Source organism: Homarus americanus, unplaced genomic scaffold, assembly GCF_018991925.1.
Source record: "Homarus americanus isolate GMGI-L3 unplaced genomic scaffold, GMGI_Hamer_2.0 scaffold39155, whole genome shotgun sequence".
NCBI lineage: Eukaryota > Metazoa > Arthropoda > Malacostraca > Decapoda > Nephropidae > Homarus > Homarus americanus.
This window is the reverse complement of record NW_024737042.1, coordinates 16,835,572-16,851,315: the sequence shown is the minus strand read 5'-3', so window position 1 is coordinate 16,851,315 and position 15,744 is coordinate 16,835,572. Positions and strand designations below refer to the sequence as shown.

At 39.8% G+C, this 15,744-nt stretch overlaps 1 protein-coding gene across 1 annotated transcript in view; it reads right to left on the bottom strand.

The window, feature by feature from the left end:
• Window positions 1-15,744, bottom strand: part of LOC121872754 (major facilitator superfamily domain-containing protein 4A-like) — a 173,721-nt gene that overhangs the window by 17,362 nt on the left and 140,615 nt on the right. The window lies entirely within an intron of this gene.

The following is a 15,744-nucleotide window of genomic DNA, read 5'->3' as shown; positions in this document are numbered from 1 at the left end:
GTACTGGAGGAGGAGATGTAACATATTACAGGAGGAGGAGATGTAACATAGTACTGGAGGAGGAGAAGATGTAACATATTACAGGAGGAGGAGATGTAACATACTACGGAGGAGGAGATGTAACATAGTACTGGAGGAGGAGGACATGCAACATATTACAGGAGAAGATGTAACATAGTACCGGAGGAGGAGGGGTGTAACAGTACTGCAGGAGGAGATGTACCATAGTACTGGAGGAGATGTAAGATAGTACTGGAGGAGGAGAAAATGTAACACAGTACTGGAGGAGGAGATGTAATATATTACAGGAAGAGGAGATGTTACATAGGTACTGGAGGAGGAGGAGATGTAACATATTACAGGAGGAGGAGATGTAACATACTACGGAGGAGGAGATGTAACATAGTACTGGAGGAGGAGGAGATGTAACATATTACAGGAGGAGGAGATGTAATATAGTAATTGGAGGAGGAGATGTAACATACTACGGAGGAGGAGATGTATTCATAGTACTGGAGGAGGAGGACATGCAACATATTACAGGAGAAGATGTAACATAGTACTGGAGGAGGAGAAGTTGTACCATAGTACTGGAGGAGGAGATGTAACATAGTACTGAAGGAGGAGGAGGTGTAACATAGTACTGAAGGAGGAGGAGGTGTAACATAGTACTGGAGGAGGAGGAGATTAATATAGTACTGGAGGAGGAGGAGGAGATGTAACCTAGTACTGTCGGAGGAGGAGGTGTAACATAGTACTGGAGGATGAAGAGTTGTACCATAGTACTGAAGGAGGAGATGTAACATAGTACTGGAGGAGGAGGAGGTGTAACATAGAAAATGATGGAACTTATCCCTGGTTAGACTTCAAGGATGATAAACTTGGGTGTAAAGTATGTGCAAACATTGGCAATCTGACACTTTTCACTTCTCAGGGTTCGAGGCTGTCAAATGAGTGACATTTGTGCCAAGTATCCTATTATGGAGCCGATCGAAGTCTCTCAGAAAAAAAAATGTTGATCACAATTTATCATTAAAATCTCACTATGCTGCTCTAAGTGTTGAAAATAAAGCTAGTGAAGATGCCCTTGGAAAATTCTGTGACACCATGAATGCTTCGCATCTAGAGGCATCTTGTTAAATTTTTCGTTCTGCATATTATTTAGCTCAGAATGACAGTCCATACTCTGATCACTTTGGCTTACTGGAACTTCAAAACAAAAATGGTATTGATTTTGGATTTGGACTGCATTCCCGCACTAGTGCTACAGACATCATTAATCACATGGCCATTAATATGAGGAAGAAAATTTGCCAGCATATCAAGGAGATAAATGATAAAATTTATATTCTCGTTGATGAATCAACAAGCCTGAGCATCAAGACTGCCCTAATAGTTATTTTAAATGAGAAAGTGATAAGGAAGGTGATCCCCATTTTATGTTTTTAAATCTTATTGAACTGTCTGATCAAAAAGCTGCAACTATTGATAAGCATCTATTGAACTGTCTCAATAACCATGGTTTTGATGACTCTTACTTGAAACACACCTTTTTAGCATTTGCTAGTGATGGGGAAAGCGTAATGCTTGGTGTCAAATCTGGTGTCGCTACAATTCTCAAGGAACATTACCCTGATGTGATAATTTGGCACTGTCTTAATCACAGATTAGAACTTGCAGTAGGTGATTCGGTGACAGAAGTTCATGGAGTTAATCATTTTCAACCAGTTATGGACAAATTGTACTCTGTTTACAGTAGATCACCTCTAAATCAAAAGGAACTGTCTGAATGTGCCTCTGAACTAGAACAACAAATTTGCAAAATAGGCCGTGTTCTGAGCACCAGGAGGGTAGCTAGCTCGTTTCGAACAGTTTCAGCAGTGTGGCAAAATTATGAAACACTGTGTTTTCATTTTGAAAAGGCAATGGAGGATAAAACAAGATCTGGGAGTGACTAAAAAGCCTACGAAGGTCTGTTGAAAAGACTCTTCTGAGCAGTTTCTTTTGGACTTAGCTCTAATGTATGACACGTTGCATGAACTTGATTTACTGTCAGAGTGTTTACAGAAACGCACTACTACGATTGTTTATGCAGACAAACTGATCCCACGGAGCATAAGATCACTGCATAGACTGAAAAAGCAACCTGGCACAAAAACTCTAGAAGCTCGAGAGGCAGTTAAAAGAGGAAGTTTGGAGCAATTACCTTAGTAAGCAACAACAAAATTGTCTCCATTAATTATCTACAGTTTCTTACTAGTCTCATAAACAATTTGCAGCACCGTATGTTCACGACAACATCCTTGAAAGGTTCTCATTCTTCTGAACCTGAAAGTATGTATAAATCCCTGCTAAATGAAATGTGTGTCTTTGATAAAGACTAATGGCCTGCTGAAATACCGCCTAATTATGGAGGAACTGCAATTTCATCTCTCTATAAGAGGTTTAAGCTTTCTTCTTCCTCTGTAATAAATGCCTTCAGAGATTATGTGGAGGATGGTGGACGTCGCATCCCCCAAGATTTACGGCCATTACTGAGCTGTTCACAAGTTATTCCTACTAGTACTGCTGAGTGTGAGAGGGGATTCAGTCACATGAACTTGATAATAACACCAACACGCTCAAGAATTCTCATAAATCATGTATCAGCACTTATGTTTGTTAAACTACACGGACCTCCTCTGGTTCAGTGGAATCCTGAGCCGTATGTCACATCATGGCTGCGGTATCACAGATCAGCAGAAGACACCAGGACAAGAGTTGCTTCAGACCCACGAGCACATATTACGCCTGACCAGTCGTGGAAAGTATTGTGAAACTTCTCATTGGTGGCATTTGTTACACACACACACCAGTGTCTCACGTACCAGCATTACACACACACACACACCAGTGTTATATGCACACTAATGTTACACACACACTAATGTTACACGCACCAGTTTTACACACACACACCAGTGTCTCACATACCAGTGTTACGTACACAGGGGTGTTATATTCACACCAGTTTTATACACATACCAGTGTTACACACACCAGTGTTTCACACACCAGTGTTACACACACATACCAGTGTTACATGCACACCCGTGTTGCACACACACACACACACACCAGTGTTTGACACACATCCTAGTGTTACACGTACACCAGTGTTACACACACATCCTGGTGTTACACGTACACCCGTGTTGCACACACACACACACACCACTGTTACACACACACCAGTGTTACACACACACACCCCTGTGTTACACACACCCCAGTGTTACACACACACACACACACACACACACACCAGTGTTACACACACACACACCAGTGTGACACACACACACACCCTAGTGTTACACCTACACCCCAGTGTTACACACACACACACACACACACCAGTGTTACACACACACACCAGTGTTACACACACACCCCAGTGTTACACGTACACCCCAGTGTTACACACACACACACCCAGTGTTACATACACACACACACACACACCAGTGTTACACACACACACACCAGTGTTACACACACACACCTAGTGTTACACACACCCCTTAGTACACACCAGTGTTACACACCCCAGTGTGTTACTCACACACACACACACACACCAGTGTTACACGCCACCCAGTGTTACTCCACACCCCAGTGTGTTACTACACACACACAGTGTTACACACACACACAGTGTTACACACAGTGTTATCACACACACACACCAGTGTTACACACACACCCTAGTGTTACACCTACACCCCAGTGTTACACACACACACACACACCAGTGTTACACACACACACCCTAGTGTTCACGTACACCCCAGTGTTAGTCACACACACACACCAGTGTTACACACACACACCCTAGTGTTCACGTACACCCCAGTGTTAGTCACACACACACACCAGTGTTACACACACACACCCTAGTGTTACACCTACACCCCAGTGTTACTCACACACACACACACCAGTGTTACACGTACACCCCAGTGTTACTCCTACACCCCAGTGTTACTCACACACACACACCAGTGTTACACACACACACCAGTGTTACACACACACCCCAGTGGTACACGTACACCAGTGTTGCACACACACACACACACACACACATGAATCTTACAAAAATATTAATTAATTTGTAAGACTTGTCGATACTTTTTTCCGGAGTTGTTTCCCCTGAGCGGCGACACATACTGTACTCTCAAGCAATATCTTCTTGGAGTCGAATATCTGTAAGAGACATATGGTGAATACGTGTTAACATCAAAGTATCAGATGTGAATTCTCCTTAATATAAATAATTATAAAATACTTTAAAAAAATTAAATCAACATTAATAATAACAATTTCCTCGTTTACTCTTACGATAAAATCTGTCATGGTCTATTCGTAAATGACTCGTCGAAAATACAAAGTTAAGTTAAGCTAAGGTGTAGCAGTAATCAAAAAGAAACCTGATAATAAATCCCCGGCCCAGAGCCGCAAATGGTGTCCCCAGTATCGAAATCAATGGGAATACCGGGGACTAAACCTTGTCTGCAGTGAACGCCGAGCAACGCACAAAGAAAGATAAAAAGTAAAGAGGGAATTAGAGAGAGGGGGAGGTGGAGAGGGAGAGAGAGATGATGAGAAGAGAGAGATAGGGGTGGGAAGGGAAATAAAGAGAGAGGCGATGAGAAGATAAAAAGTTAGAGAGAGAGAGAGAGAGAGAGAGAGAGAGAGAGAGGTGGAAAGGGAAACACAGAGAGAGGTTCACGTGTCTGGTAGTGTTATTTAATGTTATTTATAATAATTATGTTACTTAAGTTGATACTAACATTTATACTAATAATTATGATACATAAACTGATAATTATGACGATACTTAAACTGACACTTATAATTAACTTTGTGCCCACAGATATTATTATTCTTAGATGGCAACACGGTTATTAAATGTGGCATAGCGGCCTTTTGGTGGTAAGAGGTGTAAGTGGAGTTTGCATACTTGTCCTTATCTCACAGTTCTACAGTGAAGGCGTGAACACACTATTATCACGTCACGTGAGCTCATGTGAGCCACGAGGCCTCAAAACCGTGAAATCAGCAGTAAGATTCACATTGGTGTCACGTCACTTCACGTGATTTTACAAAGTTAAGAAAAATATTATTCACCAGCTTAGTCATGAACACTAGAATAATAGCTAATAGTATATTTAATACACTGTAAATGTGCTTACTAATACAGAATTGAATGTTATGTTAGTCACTTAAAGTTTAGAATATCATTTATTACATTTTTCAGTGTCAATGTAATACCAATATTAAAAACAAAAAAATATATCTGTCCAAATTTTTAAATAAATCGAACCAGTCAAATACCAATGTTAGTAGAATATCAAGACTAGGCCTATTACTATTTTTTATCTCAGTTTTCTTTAAATTTGAAAGACATTGTTCATCACAGAAGAGTATAACGTCAAAAAGAACAAGAATTCTTCAACGGCTTTGTCTCACATGAACACCAGAATAATAATATTGTATTTAATATTACTGTAAATTGATTATTATTACAGAATTCATTGTTTTGTTAGTCTCTTAGTTTATAATACCATTCATTACATTTTTTTCAGTATTAATATAATACCATCATTAGCGTGTAGCGTATATATCTGCTCTTATCTCACAGTTATACAGAAAGTGTAGCATATATACCTGTCCTTATCTCACAGTTATGCATTAAGTGTAGCGTGTATACCTGTCCTTATCTCACAGTTATGCATTAAGTGTAGTGTGTATACCTGTCCTTATCTCACAGTTATACAGTAAGTGTAGCGTATATACCTGTCCTTATCTCACAGTTATACAATAAGTGTAGCATATATACCTGTCCTTATCTCACAGTTATACAGTAAATGTAGCGTATATACCTGTCCTTATCTCACAGTTATACAGTAAGTGTAGTGTGTATACCTGTCCTTATCTCACAGTTATACAATAAGTGTAGCGTGTATACCTGTCCTTATCTCACAGTTATACAATAAGTGTAGTGTGTATACCTGTCCTTATCTCACAGTTATACAGTAAGTGTAGCGTGTATACCTGTCCTTATCTCACAGTTATACAGTAAGTGTTGCGTGTATACCTGTCCTTATCTCACAGTTATACAGTAAGTGTAGCATGTATACCTGTCCTTATCTTACAGTTATACAGTAAGTGTAGCGTGTATACCTGTCCTTATCTCACAGTTATACAGTAAGTGTAGCATGTATACCTGTCCTTATCTTACAGTTATACAGTAAGTTTAGCATGTATACCTGTCCTTATCTTACAGTTATACAGTAAGTGTAGCGTGTATACCTGTCCTTATCTTACAGTTATACAGTAAGTGTAGCGTATATACCTATCCTTACTCACAGTTATACAGTAAGTGTTGCGTGTATACCTGTCCTTATCTCACAGTTATACAGTAAGTGTAGTGTGTATACCTGTCCTTATCTCACAGTTATACAATAAGTGTAGCGTGTATACCTGTCCTTATCTCACAGTTATACAATAAGTGTAGCATGTATACCTGTCCTTATCTCACAGTTATACAATAAGTGTAGCGTGTATACCTGTCCTTATCTCACAGTTATACAGTAAGTGTAGCGTGTATACCTGTCCTTATCTCACAGTTATACAGTAAGTGTTGCGTGTATACCTGTCCTTATCTCACAGTTATACAGTAAGTGTAGCATGTATACCTGTCCTTATCTTACAGTTATACAGTAAGTGTAGCGTGTATACCTGTCCTTATCTCACAGTTATACAGTAAGTGTAGCGTGTATACCTGTCCTTATCTCACAGTTATACAGTAAGTGTAGTGTGTATACCTGTCCTTATCTCACAGTTATACAGTAAGTGTAGCGTGTATACCTGTCCTTATCTCACAGTTATACAGTAAGTGTAGCGTGTATACCTGTCCTTATCTCACAGTTATACAATAAGTGTAGCATGTATACTTGTCCTTATCTTACAGTTATACAGTAAGTGTAGCGTGTATGCCTGTCCTTATCTCACAGTTATACAGTAAGTGTTGCGTGTATACCTGTCCTTATCTCACAGTTATACAATAAGTGTAGCATGTATACCTGTCCTTATCTCACAGTTATACAGTAAGTGTAGCGTGTATACCTGTCCTTATCTCACAGTTATACAGTAAGTGTAGCATGTATACCTGTCCTTATCTTACAGTTATACAGTAAGTGTAGCGTGTATACCTGTCCTTATCTTACAGTTATACAGTAAGTGTAGCGTATATACCTGTCCTTATCTCACAGTTATACAATAAGTGTAGCATATATACCTGTCCTTATCTCACAGTTATACAGTAAATGTAGCGTATATACCTATCCTTACTCACAGTTATACAGTAAGTGTTGCGTGTATACCTGTCCTTATCTCACAGTTATACAGTAAGTGTAGTGTGTATACCTGTCCTTATCTCACAGTTATACAATAAGTGTAGCGTGTATACCTGTCCTTATCTCACAGTTAGACAATAAGTGTAGCATGTATACCTGTCCTTATCTCACAGTTATACAATAAGTGTAGCGTGTATACCTGTCCTTATCTTACAGTTATACAGTAAGTGTAGCGTGTATACCTGTCCTTATCTCACAGTTATACAGTAAGTGTAGCGTGTATACCTGTCCTTATCTCACAGTTATACAGTAAGTGTAGTGTGTATACCTGTCCTTATCTCACAGTTATACAGTAAGTGTAGCGTGTATACCTGTCCTTATCTCACAGTTATACAATAAGTGTAGCATGTATACCTGTCCTTATCTTACAGTTATACAGTAAGTGTAGCGTGTATGCCTGTCCTTATCTCACAGTTATACAGTAAGTGTTGCGTGTATACCTGTCCTTATCTCACAGTTATACAATAAGTGTAGCATGTATACCTGTCCTTATCTCACAGTTATACAGTAAGTGTAGCGTGTATACCTGTCCTTATCTCACAGTTATACAGTAAGTGTAGCATGTATACCTGTCCTTATCTTACAGTTATACAGTAAGTGTAGCGTGTATACCTGTCCTTATCTTACAGTTATACAGTAAGTGTAGCGTGTATACCTGTCCTTATCTCACAGTTATACAGTAAGTGTAGTGTGTATACCTGTCCTTATCTCACAGTAATACAGTAAGTGTAGCGTGTATACCTGTCCTTATCTTACAGTTATACAGTAAGTGTAGCATGTATACCTGTCCTTATCTTACAGTTATACAGTAAGTGTAGCGTGTATACCTGTCCTTATCTTACAGTTATACAGTAAGTGTAGCGTGTATACCTGTCCTTATCTCACAGTTATACAGTAAGTGTAGCGTGTATACCTGTCCTTATGTTACAGTTATACAGTAAGTGTAGCGTGTATACCTGTCCTTATCTCACAGTTATGCATTAAGTGTAGCGTGTATACCTGTCCTTATCTCACAGTTATACAGTAAGTGTAGCGTGTATACCTGTCCTTATCTCACAGTTATGCATTAAGTGTAGCGTGTATACCTATCCTTACTCACAGTTATACAGTAAGTGTAGCGTGTATACCTGTATATCTTGTTATGCATTAAGTGTAGCGTGTATACATACCTTATATATCACAGTTATACAGTAAATGTGGCGTGTATACTGTCCTTATCTTGTTATACAGTAAGTGTAGCGTGTATACCTGTCCTTATCTCACAGTTATACAGTAAGTGTGCGTGTATACCTGTCCTTATCTCACAGTTATGCATTAAGTGTAGCATGTATACCTGTCCTTATCTCTGCAGTTATGTGCATTAAGTGTAGCGTGTATACCTGTCCTTATCTCACAGTTATACAGTAAGTGTAGCGTGTATACTGTATATCTTATTGTTATACGTAAGTGTAGCGTGTATACTGTCCTTATCTCACAGTTATACAGTAAGTGTAGCGTGTATACCTGTCCTTATCTCACAGTTATACAGTAAGTGTAGCATGTATACCTGTCCTTATCTTACAGTTATACAGTAAGTGTAGCGTGTATGCCTGTCCTTATCTCACAGTTATACAGTAAGTGTAGTGTGTATACCTGTCCTTATCTCACAGTTATACAGTAAGTGTAGCGTGTATACCTGTCCTTATCTCACAGTTATACAGGAAGTGTTGCGTGTATACCTGTCCTTATCTCACAGTTATACAATAAGTGTAGCATGTATACCTGTCCTTATCTCACAGTTATACAGTAAGTGTAGTGTGTATACCTGTCCTTATCTTACAGTTATACAGTAAGTGTAGCATGTATACCTGTCCTTATCTCACAGTTATACAGTAAGTGTAGTGTGTATACCTGTCCTTATCTCACAGTTATACAGTAAGTGTAGCGTGTATACCTGTCCTTATCTCACAGTTATACAATAAGTGTGGCATATGTCCTTATCTCACAGTTATACAGTAAGTGTGGCGTGTATACCTGTCCTTATCTCACAGTTATACAGTAAGTGTAGCATGTATACCTGTCCTTATCTTACAGTTATACAGTAAGTGTAGCGTGTATACCTGTCCTTATCTTACAGTTATACAGTAAGTGTAGCGTGTATACCTGTCCTTATCTCACAGTTATACAGTAAGTGTAGTGTGTATACCTGTCCTTATCTCACAGTATACAGTAAGTGTAGCGTGTATACCTGTCCTTATCTTACAGTTATACAATAAGTGTAGCATGTATACCTGTCCTTATCTCACAGTTATGCAGTAAGTGTAGCGTGTATACCTGTCCTTATCTCACAGTTATACAGTAAGTGTAGCATGTATACCTGTCCTTATCTTACAGTTATACAGTAAGTGTAGCGTGTATACCTGTCCTTATCTTACAGTTATACAGTAAGTGTAGCGTGTATACCTGTCCTTATCTCACAGTTATACAGTAAGTGTAGCGTGTATACCTGTCCTTATCTCACAGTTATGCATTAAGTGTAGCGTGTATACCTGTCCTTATCTCACAGTTATGCATTAAGTGTAGCGTGTATACCTGTCCTTATCTCACAGTTATGCATTAAGTGTAGCGTGTATACCTGTCCTTATCTCACAGTTATACAGTAAGTGTAGCGTGTATACCTGTCCTTATCTCACAGTTATGCATTAAGTGTAGCGTGTATACCTGTCCTTATCTCACAGCGATATAGCAAGTGTAGCATATATACTGTATATCTCTCTAAGTGTCTGTGTGATGCTGAAATTCATTCGTATTATTTAGGTTTATTAATTTTACTGGTATTTGAAGTTTATTGAATGAAACTAAACTAAGGTAAAAATCAACAACACGGCAATATCAACACTGAAAAGGTGAACTTATTCAATCTTGAGGTGAATTCGACCAACTCGTGTGGACAGGACGGTGTGTGAGGCACTGATTTGTCGCCAATACTAATGCCAAGTCATGAGAGACAACTTTCAGCCTAAAAAGGTCCCAACAGTATACAGTATCCCCAAGAAGGAATCTACAGAGAGAATTAATGGTGGTCAGCACCACAAGCTGTGATGTACACTGCAACTTCACATCTGGCACAGTGCTGGACAGCGGCTGCAGGAATAGGAAAATGGGAAACTGAGGCCTATGAGGATGGGTCCATCTGAGGCTGCCCGAGAGCTGATGAACAAATTCGTATGCGCTTGTTGCCACCAACTTATGCTATCAAAATTACTGCCTGGCTCAAAAACACCCAAAGCTGTACTGCAGGTTTGCCGTGTTAAGCTGTCCCTCTCGACCTTGTCGTGAGTGACCACGAGATGGTTATTGTGTGTAGGAACCGTGTCAGTGTCAGCTCTTTTTGACGAGACACTTGTTAATGGTGATAAGGACTAAGAGATAGATATTTATGAAAACATAATAGATTTAGATAATATAGGTAAATCATCCCATGCATTTGAAATACTTATTACACCATTTTGTGATAGTTGTTGTTGAAGAAGCGCTGATGGGGATAACTTGAAGGATATCCCACAAGAGATGGTTTATTTATGTCATTAAGTATCTGAAGAAAAGGAAAATCTGGTAACATTAGAAAAGATGATAAATTATGATTTTGTTGTCATATGCAATTAGAAAAGAACAATATTATATAGAAATTGATCAATGTAAAACTTCTAGCAGCTATTTTGGGGATTTGTACAAAATGTCTTACCAAGAGACAACAAAGAAATTCTAATATGAAATAACTTATCAAACAGTCAGGGTTAAAACACATACATCACAGTATCATTCAGATGTTTCAGTAAGTTACAAGAACCGGAAAACTTAATAAACGTACACTGTTAGTGACAAACTGTGTACAATAATGTTACTACTACTACACTCAGGTAACACAGTGGCAGAGTTATCAGTTCACAGAGAAGAGCACTGAAGTGAAACATTTTTACGCTAGTATTAACCCCTTCACTACCGGACGCCACTTTAAATATTTTAATTGGCTAACGTCAGACGATTTTATTCAGCAAGAAAATTTCCAGTATCTGAATTACGGGAACTGCGAGCAAGTAGATACAGCACTAACCTCCTGTCCTAGTGGTCTCTGGTTCGCTCCCGAGGCACTCCCAGCCGTCCACTTACCAGTGAATGGGTACCAAACCTTATTGTATTGTAGGGAGCTTGGGAGAAATATGAAGAGCAGAGTTACCGGCACAATTGTGTATATACTATATATATATACTAGCGGAATCGCCGCCCTCCGGGCGGCTCTTTCGCAAGGTCACGGTAGGACGCCACCCTCCGGGAGGCTCCACATTGTCTCACTGTAGTGTATTAAGGTAGACCACATTTTTGGTTTTGCCATTAGCAGCAAGTATGTACAGATTTTTGCCAGTTCCCACTCTGGAGCATCCAACATAGAACTGTCCATGAGAGAAGCAAGGAAAAAACCAGGTTTACGCCAACTATCTTTAGGGACTGTCCCTGGCTTTTGTAGATGGTCATGGCAAAGCTCACTTTAACCGGGAACTGAAGTCGCTTGAACTCAAATGGCAGGTCAGTGGTGATGAGAGGTATCCATCGTATAAAAACGTCCTCTCCTTTAGCTTTTCCTGTCAGTAATGTAGCTTCCAGTACATGTGGCATCATGTTCTTCACCACCAGCCTTGTGCCATTGCAGAGGATTGGTGGTTAAAGATTTCTTAAGAGCATTATAGGAGTTCCAATCTTGAGAGTGAGGTGGTGAGGAGGCATTCCAGCGGGCTCCAAAGAATTAAGGAATTCTGCAGGGTACGGGACTGCTTGGTCCTGGTCGATTACTGTATCAACAGATTTGAATGAGGTCTCACTGCCTGGAAGCTGTCTGAGTAGAATCATGTTGATTTCAGCCACTGTTTCATTCTTTGGTGCTAGAATTGCGCGTTCACGCAGCCACTTGTGATCCTTGTAGTGGTGGATAATGTTTGGGTAGACCATGTTAGTGAGCTCAGTTGAGGACTTTACTACATTTCCACATTCTTGAGGAATGATTATTTGTCCTTCTGAATCAACAGGGAAAGTTCCATTCCCAATCTGTAGTAGAAGGTTTGCAAACCGTCCAGCATCCTGATCTCCTTGTAGATGTACTCTCATGTTTGTGGATAGGGTGAGTGTCTGAACACTTCTCCAAAGGTATGATGCCTTCAGGCACGCATTCAGTTCATCAGCTGGAGTGCTTCAAGGAATGACAGGTAGGGTCTGGCGAAAGTCTCCAGCAATGACCATTGTAATGCCACCCATGAGCTGGTCATTTTCTCGTATGTCTTGCAAGGTCCTGTCCAATGCTTCAAACGCTAACTTGTGAGACATAGTGCATTCATCCCAGACTATGAGGCTGCATTTTTCTAAGAGTTTTGCCTTTGCCGATCCTCTTTTGATGTTGCACACTGGATTCTCATTGTGAGCGAGGTTGGGAGGCAGTTTAAAAGTTGAGTGTGCTGTTCAGTCCCCAAAACTTCTTCTTCCATCAATAGTTCATTAACGGTGTATGTAAGTTCCACTACAACGGTACAGCAAAGTATATTTTTTTTAGCATTAAACGGTTATTATTTTATTGTCTAATTATTACTACATATAACACCACCCATCATCACTACATATAACATCATCCATCATCACTACATATAACACCATCCATCATCACTACATATAACACCATCCATCATCACTACATATAATATCATCCATCATCACTATATAACACCATCCATCATCACTACATATAACACCATTCATCACTACATATAACACCATCCATCATCACTACAGATGGGTAATGTAGTTTCTGAGATTCTCGTGCGGACACAAACAAACAAACACACAGACATACTTCTTTGTTATATATATATATATATGTTACGTTTTCGGTTATTTTGCAAAATTTCCGGCATGCATAGCGATAATTTTGCGAAATAACTTACAAACTGACAACCTAAACTAAATTAACTTTATGGTTAGGTTAGGTTAGGTTAGGTTTGGATGGCTCATGTAGATTGATACACAGTTAAGTGGTCCTGTTCTTTTGTTTTAACTTTGGTTAGCCTGTTTGTAAGTTATTTCGCAAAATTACCGCTATGCATGCCGGAAATTTTGCAAAATAAACGATTTCGCGAAAAAAACGTAACATACATATAATGTTGCTGTTTTTTGCGGAATTGGTTATTTTGCAAAATGACCGGCATGAATATTGGTAATTTTGCAAAATAACTTCCAAACAGACAACCTAAACTAACCTAACTTATGGTTGAATAAGGTTAGGTTAGTTTAGGTTACAGTAGGTTAGGTTACGTTAGGTTAGGATGGCTCGTGTAGCTTGATACACAGTGAAGTGGTCCTGTTCTGTTTTTTTTTAAACTTTGGACTATGTGCTGTCCTAACCAAGGTTAGGTTAGTTTAGGTTGTCTGTTTGTAAGTTATTTTGAAAAATTACCAATATGCATGCCGGTCATTTTGCAAAATAACCGATTACGCTAAAACATCCGTAACATACTGACAGTTTTGCAAAAGTTTTCAAAATCAAGTGGCTTGGGTTGGATTATTTGTCTATCGGCCACGCTGGTTCCGAATATGTTTGAGTTTTTTACATCATTGCATTAGAAGGTTTGTGGATACTTTTGGGTTTGGCATGAAAAATGCGAAAAAACTGTAAATAATAAAGGGACTGGCAATGTGGCACAACCTGTTAAAATCAAGTTATTGAATTGGATTATTCGACAACTGTGTACACTGGTTCATAATATGATATTGTTTTACAACTCAATGCGCTACAAATTATGCCGATATTTTTGCTGCAAGTCACCACATACGTATATTTCGAAAACCAGGGCCCAATATTACCAACGGCGTGGATAGATTCCGTGGAATGAATTCAGGACATTCCCGCTCATGGAACATTACCAAACTCCGTATATGTGCCAATGGCAGGCCAATGGCAATATTTACAGAGTTTGTTGAGGCTCCCTGGACGGGAATGCCCTGAATTTATTCCACGGAATCTATTCACGCCGTTGGTAATATTCGTCCCAGGACTGATCAACGAATTCAGCCCAAGTAGCTTGACTTGGACAGTTAAGGACAAAATCTCAGTCCGTACTTTTGAATAAAATATTGTTCAATAGGTGGTGATATTGAAGTGTTGAAAGTTGTTTTTTCTGTGTTGTTTTGCAGTTAGTTCAAAGGGCCGCCACCAAGATGGGTCGTCCTAAGATTAGCAACACTCAGCTGCGCCAGGGTAACGATAAGGTGTTCGGGGTTCGGATGCCTCTGCCATCTAACAAGTTGCCTCTGAACAAGGAAGTTGGAAGTGCCCTGGCTTATGAAGCAGAAAACGAGAGGTTAAGGAGAAGAACAAATGCTTTTGATTATATGGATGCCACCAACAAGGTGACTGAGAAGGTACTGGATGTGTATAGGAAGGCCACTGTCCCCACTATCTCTGAAATCAGGGTGAAAATGAGAGTCCACGACCTGTGGAGGATGCGGAGGGAGACGATGATGATGAAGGGAAATGGACAGAAACAGAAAAGGAAGAAAACGAAGAACGGGAAGCTGAAGATGAGGTTCGAGGATATAGCCGAGAAGTTGTTTGATGTGGCAGACGACAGCAAAGTGCACGAACGAGAGAAAAGCTTCCTGGCAGCCCAGAGGAAACCGGGAAGGGAGGGCTGCATTGATGGCGTTGACAAAATTGTGACTGCCAAGCTGAAAGAAGAGAGGGAGAAGGAAGCGAAGAGGGCAAAGAAAAGGGCTGAGGAAGAGAGGAAAACTGAGAAGATGAGGTCAAAGAGTAAGGAGGAGATGGACTGAGATGTCGTGTCCAAGTGCACGGCTGAATGCGATGATCAGTCCTGGGACGAAATTACCAACGGCGTGAATAGATTCCGACAATAAATTCAGGGCATTCCCGTCCAGGGAGCCTCAACAAACTCTGTAAATATTGCCATTGGCCTGCCATTGGCACATATACGGAGTTTGGTAATGTTCCATGAGCGGGAATGTCCTGAATTCATTCCACGGAATCTATCCACGCCGTTGGTAATATTGGGTGACTGGTTTTCGAAATATACGTATGTGGTGACTTGCAGCAAAAATATCGGCATAATTTGTAGCGCATTGAGTTGTAAAACAATAGCATATTATGAACCAGTGTACACAGTAGTCGAATAATCCAATTCAATAACTTGATTTTAACAGGTTGTGCCACATTGCCAGTCCCTTTATTATTTACAGTTTTTTC